Source organism: Mytilus californianus, unplaced genomic scaffold (genome assembly GCF_021869535.1).
Source record: "Mytilus californianus isolate M0D057914Y unplaced genomic scaffold, xbMytCali1.0.p SCAF_3, whole genome shotgun sequence".
Taxonomy (NCBI): Eukaryota; Metazoa; Mollusca; class Bivalvia; order Mytilida; family Mytilidae; genus Mytilus; species Mytilus californianus.
Genome location: NW_026262679.1, coordinates 114,302,300 through 114,315,748, shown reverse-complemented (window position 1 = coordinate 114,315,748; position 13,449 = coordinate 114,302,300). Strand labels below are relative to the sequence as shown.

Sequence of the window (13,449 nt, the reverse complement as noted above, 5' to 3'; positions counted from 1 at the left end):
AAATATTTTTATTGTGGTGATGCCTGTCATTCGACTTATGAGTTTTTATTAACCACTTGGTATCTTTTTATCTTTCTTGATTTATTTATCCTCCATTTCATTTTAATACACACATTCAAAACTGTTGTATATCTATTTCCATTCGGAGGTCAACCAAAACAGCTATATAACAACATATGATAAGTATTTGTAATTTTCTGTCCAGATCAACCAATTATCATAAAAAAGAATTATCTATAGATTATTCAGAGTAAGATCAAAAGCACATTAACTGATAGTTTAAAAATTGTCTGCTTAAAGCAAAATAAAGGGAAATCTTCCATTTAGATGAAATCTTAAAAGATCGGACATACAAATTTTGGATGCAGTGGTCGGATCAGGTTAATTGGGATTATATTGCTATTTATCGGCAATTTCTAGAATTTTCCTTTATTGATGTTATTGCCTAATATTTTTTAAGATCATGTACAGGACTTGATACTCGAAAATATTAGGCAGGTAATGAGTGGCCGGTATGAGGACAACCCTGAGGAACACCGAGTATTCCGTGCCCCATGTAAGGGCTACCATTGTCCCCGAGAGGGTCCCAGCCAGTGCATGGAAGGCAGGGCTGGAAAAGACAGATAGGAAGTTTGACCAAAAACTTGGTCAAGTCCATGAAAAACTTGACGACATAATGGACCAATTCAAGAAACTCCTCACCCGTCTCGTTGCAAGAAGGCCCTCACCGGGCGGACAGGCAGGGACAGGAGATTGCTACCACTATGGGGAAAAGGGCCATTTCAGGACTGTCAGGATTTCCAGGGGAGGAATACAACTGTTACTTTCATGGATCAGTCAAGCAAAACTGCAACGGGTCCATTAAACTTCAACGGGACAACTCAGGAGGCCGGAGTGAGTCCCCGCAAATGAAGTTGGGACTCTCAGTAGTTGAGTCTGTACCCCAAGCCAGAGTAGCGGAGGTAGCTATATTGAGCCCAGAGGTAGATGTCAATCTCCCCTGGTACAGGGAGGGGAATGGAGAATCTAGGGTGTCGGTGGAGGTTAGAGCAGAGATTGAGTCAGAGCAGTCATCGAATTCTGACGAAGAGGCAACTCCTTCAGGCGGATTGGACCGCTATTTAGTAAAACTCTTGCTAACATATTGAGGCATGGTGCCCTGAATTGGGCCACAGACTTCTCCCTGGTTGGTATTTGTTGGTGGAGGAAATTCTTTAAAGGCACCCAGGCTTTGTCGGGTACTCTTTACCGGATATTTATAAACTGATCAAGGTTGACGTGGACAAGAGGTTCACTTTAATAAGGGACACAGACAGTGGTTGTTGGAAAATAAGGGCTAACCAGGAGCATTCCTTGATGGTGGATACCCTAGACATACCATTAGTGGAGAAACATGAGGTGCTTCAAGGCTACCATTACACCACCATGGCTTCATGGGGCCATATAAAAGAGGAGGGGTTGTAGAAAATGGGGAGGCAGTGTATATACTTAGTTAATAAAGTGCTAAACAGCTTCAAGCCCCATTGGGAGGTATAGGTAGAAATAGATGTACAGAGGTCGCAGGCCGAGGGCTACGAGTTCTTTTGGTCACCAAGCGGGGCGGTCTTGTGCCCGGGTAATCAGAAAGGGATCATAGTGCCCACTTATTTTATCCGGACCTTACATTTAGGTTCAGGTGAGGAACTGGACTTCGGCAACTTAGTTGATCCAGCAGTGCTCACAGGGGACTAGGAGGGTCCATTAGCTAATATTGAGAGTGAACCCATAGAAGCTATCTTGGCAATGGAGGAAAGCCATAGCCTTCACGAGGTTGTTGCCCCAACAGAGACAACTTTGGCAAGTGATGAGGAGGCCCAAGAAAGTTGGGACTACACCTCAGACGGTGAGACAGATACCACATTGGTAGAAGAGGCCAGTGATGAGGAGATAGTCACAGTTTGTCAGCGATATCGGGGGCCCACTCCTGTTGTAGATGGAGGAATGACTGACAATATTGAAAAAGGTCATACATCCCTCACTTTTGTGGACCCTTCCTCAACGGGAGAAATTGACAGAAAGGCCACAACTGAAAAGCAACAATCCGCTTTACAAAGGAACAGTTATTATTGTCGAATCTCCCGTCAGCCAGGAATCTGCATCCATTAATCAAGAAAGCTCCAATTCGAGATTGGGGTCACTTTTCAAAGCAGATAATATTGTTGCTAGGTATTGTAATCTGCAGAAATCCCCAGTAGACAGTAGGACAACAGTCTTACGTGTGACCGTTGCCACAGTTAGATGGGGTCCCGACAGAAGACAGTGGGACCCTGGAATCCCCTCCCTTAACAAAGGTATAAAGACAATGCAAGTGAAGAAGAATGAGACCGAACACTTAACGAGGAAGAATGAAAGTGGATCAGCATAATCTCCCGGGTCCAACTATATAGAGGACTTGCAGCCACTAAGTGTCCAGGGCTTAGTTTGTATAAAGGAGGGGGGAGTTGGTGTATGATCCAGAGAAGAACAATTCACAGTTTACTGGGTTTACTGACTTACATATATTTTTTTAGCTTATTATTTTTTATACTTCTGTAGATTATATAATATTGATTATTTAATCTTAGTTTTTTCCTTCTGTTTTAACAGATAAACTAAAAGATATTTTCGCATAATAATCAACATATTTGTTTTAAGACGGCTAATTTGGGTTATATTTTTCACTATTTTCTTTTATAATAAGAAACATACTTAAGAGATAGAAAGACATCAATTTCTGCCTCCAACGGCAAGTAAGAAAAAATCAAGAAACAGAAAACAGACAATTTTTTCAAATTGCAACCAATTTCATTTTCCACGAAATTAATGCAACTTCAGAATGGCGGGCTTTAATATCAGTCCCATTGTTGTCTTTAGAAAGTAGCAAAAACGGTCGTTGCTAAGAGCTTGCTTTCCGACTGTGTCGGGGCCTTTTATAGCTGCTATACGGTATGGGGTTTTCAAATTTTTGAAGTACGAACGATTGCCTATAATTGCTTACTATGCATCCACTTCATTTGAACTTGGGTGAATAGTTGTCTCATTGGCAATCATTCCACATATCCACATTTTTATATCAACTAGAACACATCGACATCGTGGGTCCGTGAATGAATCGAAGTACCTACGCCTTATTTTTAGCCTTGATATTAGTCATCTGATAAAATCAAGCTGATTATATTAAAGAGAGGTGGATTAGGTTTACAGAATAGAGAAAAATGGTCAAAATGTGCATAATAAAGGGGAAAAAATAATAATAAAAAGAAAAGAGAAAATTAGGTAAACAAAATAAAGAATAGAGACGAATGGGGTGCTTAAATATAAAGAAAAGAGAATAACAGGCAAAATTTATAATGAATAGTGAAAAATGGTGAATACAGAAATGAAGAAACCCTATCCAGACCCTCTTATAAGGTGCTCAGTTTTCATTGCTTTCAAAATCTTTCAGTTTGAACCAGTCCTGTCCTGGTTTTCTTATTACAAGCTGAAACTACATGTGACATTTATGTGAGGAGGTCATGTGCATACACTTTGTAGATATATTTTTCTTTATTGGTCACTGATTGAATTTATGTTGGTTAAACACTCCATAGAGCTATGTTATGTCCTTGTTTGTATACTATGCCGATTCTAGATACAACTTATTATGGTCTTTCTCCTACGTGAGGAAAGACCTTATTGTTTTTTTAATGCTTTTTTTTCTTTTTTTTTTCTTTCAACATTTTTTTTACATGCCCTCCCCCCGTTTCTATTGGAGTTATCAAGACCAAATTTGGACCATCGATAGACCTCATCATGAAGTATTACCAGATGACTCTGTGTAGGATTTCATCATCCCCTTTATAATTTATCTCCCTTTTATTGTTTTTTTTTGACATCCCCCCTTTTCTTTGTTTTTGAAGATATCATAACTTTATTTGGACAATAGGTAGATCTCATCAAGAAGTATAACCAGATGAGGGTGCGTAGGATTTCATCGTCCCATTTGAGAGTTATATCCCCTTGAGGCAATTTCTTTTATTTGCATTTTCTTAAAAAGTATTACATATAGAATCGATTTGAAAATGGAATCATGTGCAAGAACAGATGGCAATGTTAATAAGCATCCCTTTTGTCAATACCCCTCAAGTGGTCTGTCTTGCATTGTTCATCTGACCTTGACTTCATTTTCATGGTTCAATTTCATTGATCAGTGTTTACTTTTCATGGTTTTGTCTCTTTCTTGGATACTTAAAGCAATAGGTTATCTTATGTCTTATAGTTGGTGTATGGTCATTAGAATGATTATAGAATAAGGTGTACTTGTCTGTCTGGCATAATTTGACTGACCCTGATTTCATTGTCATGGATCATTGAACAAATTGTTAAGTTTCTGTGGTACTTGCATGTAGTTAAACCTCTGATTTAACCTTTATCATTAAAACTTTAAAAAGAAAATAGTTCATGGTCAGTAAAGCAGGCAAGACATTTCAGCGTATGCACACTTGTTATAGAAATGTTCTATAAAATTCGTTCACGGACCCACGATGTCGATGTGTTCTAGTTGATATAAAAATGTGGATATGTGGAATGATTGCCAATGAGACAACTATTCACCTGAAGGAGTTGCCTCTTCGTCAGAATTCGATGACTGCTCTGACTCAATCTCTGCTCTAACCTCCACCGACACCCTAGATTCTCCATTCCCCTACCTGTACCAGGGGAGATTGACATCTACCTCTGGGCTCAATATAGCTACCTCCGCTACTCTGGCTTGGGGTACAGACTCAACTACTGAGAGTCCTAACTTCATTTGCGGGGACTCACTCCGGCCTCCTGAGTTGTCCCGTTGAAGTTTAATGGACCCGTTGCAGTTTTGCTTGACTGATCCATGAAAGTAACAGTTGTATTCCTCCCCTGGAAATCCTGACAGTCCTGAAATGGCCCTTTTCCCCATAGTGGTAGCAATCTCCTGTCCCTGCCTGTCCGCCCGGTGAGGGCCTTCTTGCAACGAGACGGGTGAGGAGTTTCTTGAATTGGTCCATTATGTCGTCAAGTTTTTCATGGACTTGACCAAGTTTTTGGTCAAACTTCCTATCTGTCTTTTCCAGCCCTGCCTTCCATGCACTGGCTGGGACCCTCTCGGGGACAATGGTAGCCCTTACATGGGGCACGGAATACTCGGTGTTCCTCAGGGTTGTCCTCATACCGGCCACTCATTACCTGCCTAATATTTTCGAGTATCAAGTCCTGTACATGATCTTAAAAAATATTAGGCAATAACATCAATAAAGGAAAATTCTAGAAATTGCCGATAAATAGCAATATAATCCCAATTAACCTGATCCGACCACTGCATCCAAAATTTGTATGTCCGATCTTTTAAGATTTCATCTAAATGGAAGATTTCCCTTTATTTTGCTTTAAGCAGACAATTTTTAAACTATCAGTTAATGTGCTTTTGATCTTACTCTGAATAATCTATAGATAATTCCTTTTTATGATAATTGGTTGATCTGGACAGAAAATTACAAATACTTATCATATGTTGTTATATAGCTGTTTTGGTTGACCTCCGAATGGAAATAGATATACAACAGTTTTGAATGTGTGTATTAAAATGAAATGGAGGATAAATAAATCAAGAAAGATAAAAAGATACCAAGTGGTTAATAAAAACTCATAAGTCGAATGACAGGCATCACCACAATAAAAATATTTGGTACCACAATTTACTGAAAACCTTTACTTATCTTTTTTACAGATACAAATAATTGGTTTAAAAGTTGAGCTGTTCCTGTCGAAACAGGTTTACGGTGATGTGGTTTATAAAGCTCGTAAATACAGAAACGATCCATGTAAATTTATAGATCCTCTTAATAAACTTATTCTTGAAGGGTGACAATTTAACATTGTATTAGGATCTTTGATTTTTTTCTATAATGAGTTAATACATCACTTAATATGTTATGATATCCATTTATGAACACGTATAATTTTTCAGGATGTCGATACTAATTTGGCATTACACAAGATAATGCTTTTCTTAGACTGCTTATGACGTTTCTTCACTAAACCTGTCGGAGGTGTATCGATTGATATTTTAGTCTTGAAAAAAAGTTGTTTGTGTTAGTAGACATTGGGTTTTGAACTTGCTCTCAGTAACGGCGAATACTCTTAGATCAATACGTTGTGTGCTTTGTTTTCTATTTGTTTTTTGTTTTGTCTTTTGTACCGATCTGATGAGTCAAGTCCTTTCCAGCATATTTTTAAGTTTGTTCATATATTGTGCTGTTGCAGCACCTCTTCAGTATGGAAAGACTTAATCCATTAAATGTTTTAATCCCGTTACATGCTTTATGTGCCTGTCTGTTCAGGAGTCCGTATAATTCAGTGGTTGCTGTTTTCCATAAAAAAATCATTGTAACCCTGTAACTGGACTTAGTAATTGAATGAGACCACTTATGAAATAAGTAACAACAATAACCAATGTAACCCATCATTTGATTAATTTTAATTTTAAGTGTCACCATTTATTATCAAAATATAACCTTTTTAACTCTGTAAATGGGATTGGAAAAGAAGAAGATGTACCATGTATATGAAATAAACATTTAACCAAACTCTTATTCTTGTAACCTCTATTATATGTTCAGGTGGTTACAAATTCATATGTGTTATAGTTGAGTTTGGGACACATCTATTGACATTTATGTATCATCACATAAACCGTGTAAGGTTCTAGAGTTATTATTCTGAAACTCCATTTACTGCATTAATTTCGGTCGAGTAAACGTCGAGTTCAAGTTCAGACTGTTAAGTATGCTTCAGACTACAGTCGAGTAATATCAAGTAAATTTCAGACCACTTCAGACAGGTCGAGTAAAAATCAGTACAGTCGAGTACAGATATAGGCCATTTCAGACTTTTACTGGTTTGTAGTGTTATTATGTTAAAAAAATATATAATCCAACAAACTATACAATATCTTCTTTAATATATATTTTTATATATATTTATAATGTTAAAAGTGTCATACGGTCTGGTACATGGCTTTAATCCCAAAATACCACAATGCTTCCACCAATAACGAATCAGGGTCCAACTGGTTTACTTGCCAATTGCTCCCATAACCGAAGAGCATTCTTTATTGCTATCCGACTTTAAAACTGCTCGTTGGGTACAACCATCCTGAAAAATTTTACATTCCGGCCCCACGCTTGTTATTTCAATGCCTATTCTACAATTATATATACATACATATTTCTATTTACAATTTTTACTTTCCATATAGGTATATTATTTGAATAGACGGTGATCATAGGCTATCTATGACTACTAGTTGTATTTAAAAAATAATTATTGGTTTGTTGAGCAGGATCTACATACCCTTCCAAAGGGTTCGTATTGCTTAGTCTTTAAATTATTATGTAGTGTTTTGAAGACTGTTGCTTGTTTTTTCTTCTTTTTTTTTTGCCATGATTTTTTGTGTTTTTTTAGAATTTCAAATGTGACGTCACTTTGTGCGTTGAGGCTTTGGCTAACTCGGCTGTGTATTTTTATGTGTTGGATTAAGTTGTTTTATGTAATGTATCCGTTTTTATTCTGTAGTTAGTCCCCACTTCGGTTTCATCATGTATATCTATTATATAGTCATTTTATAAAATTTACTGTTTGCAAAGTTATGAATTATTCTAAATAATAAGGATGTTCTTGTCCCAGGCAGAAAACCCTGGCCGTGTTAGGCGCAACTTTTTGGAAGTTTTGGTCCTCGGTGCTCTTCAGCTTTGTACTTGTTTTGGCTTTCAAACTTTAATCATCTGAGCGTCACTGGTTGGTCATTTGTGGACGAGACGCACGTCTGGCGTATTGAATTTTAAGCCTAGTACCTTTTGTTAGCTATTATTTGTGTGTTTCTTTGTCCTATATGTTTTCCCATTTATTTGTATTGTGGTCCTGTCATGTGATGTTGTCGTTTTGATGTTGTGTTTGACGTTGCCATAAAAGCGGGAGGTTTGGCATGCCACAAAACCAGGTTCAACCCACCATTTTTTTTCTTAAAATGTCCTGTACCAAGTCAGGAAAATGGCCATTGTTATATTATAGTTCGTTTCTGTGTGTGTTACATTTTAATGTTGTGATTTTGTAATGTCGTTGTTCTCCTCTTATATTTGATGCGTTTCCCTCAGTTTTAGTTTGTAACCCGAATTTTTATCTCTATCGATTTATGAGTTTCGAACAGCGGTATACTACTGTTGCCTTTATTTATTGCTCTATCCACACTGAACAGTTTTGATTCTCCCTTTGGTAACTTCCGCATAATATTTTTATGTATTGCAGATTATCATCAGTGTCTTTAGGAATTTTTAGACAAATGTCACACATAAAACGACCCAAAAATCGTCTAAACACAGCTCAAGACACTGATAAAAATTTATTTGTATTATTGTTATAAAGCATACGGAAGAGATAAAAAAAATCGTCAGATATCGAAAAGACTTCTTCAATAAAGGTATAATAAAGTGAAAAGCAGTCCACCACAATTTATGAAATCATTATTATCCTAAATTCTGTTGATACATATATTTCGGCAATGCACAAGATCATGTTTTTCTTTTACTGTTTATTACGTGTTTATACTAAATCCATTTGGTATGTATTGATTGATATTTGAGTCTTAGATCATGATTTTTTTAATTAGTCGTTATTGGCTTTGAACGAGCTATCAGTAACTGCGAGTACTCTTAAATCTATACTAAATGTGTTTTTAGTGTTTTGTTAGTTGTTTTTGTGCTTTGTATCGATCTGATTAGATACGACTTTTTCGATTGATTTTTATAGTTTGTTCTTATGTTGTGTTGTTACACCATTGTCTTAGTATAAGGATTGGGCGCCCTGAAAAATGTTTAACCCCACCACATTATGTATGTGCTTGTCGATAATCAGGAACCAGCATTTCAGAGTTTGTCTTTTGTTGTAGTATATCTTATTTGTTTTTCGTTTATTGTTCTATACATGAATCAGGCCGTTTGTTTTATTGTTTGAATTGTATTGCATTTGTCATACTGGGGCCTTTTATAACTTGTTATGCTGTATTGGTTTTGCTCATTGTTAAATGTTGTCCGGACGGAGACACATATAGTTGCTATCATTTGGTCTTTGTTTGAGAATTTTCATTGGCAATCATACCATATCTTCTAATTTTATATTAGTTTTTATATCTATAAAATTTGATTTTTTTATTTCTTTTTATTCGTTTTTGGTCTGGTTTTGAAATTCTAAATGTGTATAAATTGGTTTGAATAAGAAGAAACTTAAGGTATAACTGAAGTTTTTATATACATTTTGTGTTTTACATTTATCACAAATCTTATTTGAAGCTATCGTTTATTTTTTGCGGAACGTTAATTTTTGAATGAAATATCATGTATTTTGTATAAAAAAATTCTGTCATAATCCAGATAATTATCTCAAAACGTTATATATAGTATCAACAGTATCACTATTGCCTCATGTTCATACATAAATAAACCACCCACGTATTTTATTAAACTATTTGAACGAAAATTTGCACAAATGCAGAAACTGCATGTAAGGTTAGAAAACAATTTATTTAGAAATTCAAATAAGACTTGTTGATTGGTTGTTATTTGCTTCACGCCCAGTTGCAAATAGATAATGACAGTTGATGGTGTGTCATTACTGTCGGCAATTAAAAAACATAACATTTTCTTATCCACGAAATTGAGAGTTTCCAAATTTTTATAGTTAGTTATCCTGTGACCCTTTAAAAAACAATTGAGTGAAATTAGTTGTAAGTTATGACTTCCGGTCAATTTTAATCGCAAGATTTTTGTTAAAACAGTTGATGAGTCTAATGACTTACGAACAGCATGAAAGCGTTGTTTTAGAACATCTGCACTTTACGCACTGTGGAAAAAAAACTAATGGTCTCTCCTTTTCGTATGAAGTTACCTTCATAGAAACATCCAAAGGAATTTTCTTGAAAGAAAATCAAACCTCTGTTAAAGATATATTTTATATAACACGAAACAAAATTGATTAGCATGTATTAGGAGGGCATATTTGCCATGTTGCTCAGATCAGAAGTACCTGTTTTTGTATAACCTAACTTTTGGGAACCCGTGCGCTCTAATATATAATTAAAGTTATGTTGATTTTTTCAGCACAAGTCAGGGTAAGGTATAGTTTTGATATGAAATGACTATCACTTTATTTAAACTTAAGATAAAATAGGTATGAATGCTTGAAGTTGCAGAATTTAACCTAGAAAACAAGGGGCGATGAATTAGTGGTGTTATTCCTTAAATGCTGCTTTTTCTTTTAGAAAATAATGTCTGAATATCACTCGAGGAAAGGAAAGAAAAACCCATAACAATAACAAAACAAATTAAAATAACAAAAATACCGAACTCCAAGTAAATTTCAAAACGGAAAGTCCCTTATCAAATGACAAAATCAAAAGCTCAAACACATTAAACACGAATGGAAAATAACTGTCATATTCCTGACTTGGTATGAGCAATTCCTTGTGTAGAATAAAGTTATAAGTACGCTAATGCATGGGTAATTGCAAGCATTGCTCAAATTGAATGAGTTATAATATTAAGCATTTCGTTTGACTATGTACATCGTGACCCGGAGGTATTATAAAAACTTCCACACATAAGACATCCACTGACAAATGTTAACTGAAAATTTAGATTGATTTATTGATTGTTTGTTTACTTTACGAAAGTGGCAAATATTTCATGCATATTTACCATGAGAAAAATCTAGCAAATATTGTAATAGGAAGGTCCTGTATATCGGCTACGTATTTATACATCCGGCATAGCCAAACGGACACCCAATTTTTCCGTTTACTGCCGGTCGGAAAAAAACAACACGTTACTTCTATTACCCAGTAACCGTTGTGTTGTGAAAATTTAGAATAGCTTTGGTAATAGATATGTATTCTCCTTTTTTCCTGCGTATGTCGCCCAACATTAGTTTGATTTAAATGCTTATTATATGTTCAAATTCTTATATATCATATTAATCTAGCATGAATTAACCCTAAATCAGATTTATAATCGGACGAACACTCCATTCCAGGGGTAGTTTTCTTTTGGCAAATTTACAATACTAGAAACATAATTTATTTTCCATGCTATAAAATTAAACCTCAAAGAAATTAAATTTAATTTAAAACACACAAATCAAAAAAAAAAAAAAATAACAAAGTTTTAATAGAGAAGTTTATTTACATTTTCATTGACTAACGGTGACATGTTTCATATTACTGGATTCAGTAATTCCTCACATATAAAATAAATAAGATGAGATTGATTTAGTTACACTTGTCTCAGTTAATATTCCACAATACATGCGTATAGATAAAAAAAATTAATTACCTGAAACTTGGTCCGCTCTGCACCAAGAATGGCATTCTCTAAATGAAATAATCACAAGCACAAAGAACATGATGTTATATTTCATTATTGAACTAGAAGTATATCTGTGCGCAGGGAAAATTATTTTTCAAATGATTGGTATTTTGATGATACTTATTTTAACATTTTTTTTTAATTTTATAATAAATGATAATCGTTTATATAGTTTTATGATTTGTAAAAAAACATCCCATCTGTTTCAAAAACATTAAAACGCTATTAAAGTGTCAATATGCCTTGGGAAAGCGAAAATATTATCGAGTTCTTGGCGTAATCTTCATGTGACATGCTGTCATTCTGAAATGCATAGTTATGTTTTTAGCAAAAGGTCGTTTCCGGGAGTAGGCAGTTTTCATTAAAAACCTATGTTATATTAATCTTTTTAGAGGGGTACCAATAAGGGTTAAAGAGGTACCAATATGTTTGTTATATAATTTCCAATCATATAATGATCAAGAAAGACAACTGACAGTTCTAAACTGAGCCAATGTGTTACACAAAAACTAGTCAATATTAAAAACTAAAGAGGTCGTCTGCTTCGAAATTTTGCAGCTTTAAATTTGGTAAGACGGTTCAATATCGTCCTGTTATTAAACGTTCTGATGACTTACCAAGTCTTGGCTCCCTTTAGTGCTATGTGTCCCTTACTCTTCTCTTCATTTTTAAGAAACTTAAGTTACAATTTTATTAATTTAGGTCTTTTTAAAAATTGCAATACCGTGTACACAATAACTTTTAAAAAATTAGATTTAAAGATTCATAATACATATCAACATCATCACAATTAACCTGATCCGACCACTGCATCCGAAAACTGAATGTTCCATCTTTTAAGATTTGGTCTAATGGAATATTCTTTTTTTTTTTTGCTTCAAGAAGACAATTTTGAAACTGGCAGTTAATGAACTTTTGATCTCACACTGAATAATCTAGTGATAATTGGTTGATCCGGACAGAAAATTACATATAATTATCCTATGATGTTTTATGGCTGTTTTAGTTGACCTCCGACTTCACATAAATACACAACAATTTTAAATGTGTGTATTAAAATGGAATGAAGAATAAATAAATCAATTAAGACAAGAAGATACCAAGAGGTTAATAAAAGCTTATTAGTCGAATGACAGCCATCACCATGAGCAAAAGGAGGAAAAAACAGACAATACCAATAGTTGTTACCACAAATTAATACTTTTTTCATAGTTACAAAGATTTGGTTTGGAAGTTTGGTTATACCTGTAAAAAAACATATTATCAACGGGATATCTTATCCTGATGTGTACGGTGATGCGGTTAATAGAGCTCGAAAATTAATAAACAATCCATCTAAACTTATTGATCCTTTCAGTAAACTGATTGTTGAAGGGTATCAATTTAACATTGCATTAAGATCTCTGAACATTTAAATAAACATGTTATGATATCCATTTATGAACACTTATGGTTCATCAGGTTGTCGATACTTTTATCCTAGAACGAAAAGTTGATATGCACTATTATTTTGTTCAAAGGTCAAAACATGGGGCTGTGCGACATATATTCAACAATTTTATGCCCCGAACTAATAGGAGTTTAAACTTATACTAAAATTCTGTACTACCCCTACCTTCACTTTGGGCCTTTCTCAGAATTCAATATTCGCCGCTACCATGTGTTTTTATACCGGTAACATTCCCAAGTTATGTCTCTTTGAGATGAAACATAGAGATCATATCTGGAAACCAGTAGGTAAACAAAACAAAATATCTATGAATATTATATATCTCCCCAAAAGAGGCGCGGCTTGTGAAACAGCTGTGTTTACAAAGTGCAACCTGTAATAGCTTTTAGTAACTGCGAGTTAGATCGATACATTGTGTTCTTTGTTTTCTGTTAATTTTTATCTGACGAGTCATTCCTATCCAACAAATTTTGAACTTTTTTCTTAAATTGTGCTGTTATAACACCTTTTGATGTAGGGGAAGGAATTGAGCGTTAAAAATATGCTTAATCCCAC

At 34.9% G+C, this 13,449-nt stretch overlaps 1 long non-coding RNA gene across 1 annotated transcript; it reads right to left on the bottom strand.

Annotated features, from left to right (window-relative positions):
* Positions 1-6,969: 6,969 nt before the first annotated feature.
* LOC127733607 (uncharacterized) lies at positions 6,970-11,564 on the bottom strand. Its single transcript, XR_007997141.1, has 3 exons — positions 11,412-11,564; positions 9,881-9,996; positions 6,970-7,234 (listed from the first exon to the last, which is right to left on the bottom strand). It is a non-coding gene; the product is annotated as an uncharacterized LOC127733607 (long non-coding RNA).
* Positions 11,565-13,449: the final 1,885 nt, after the last annotated feature.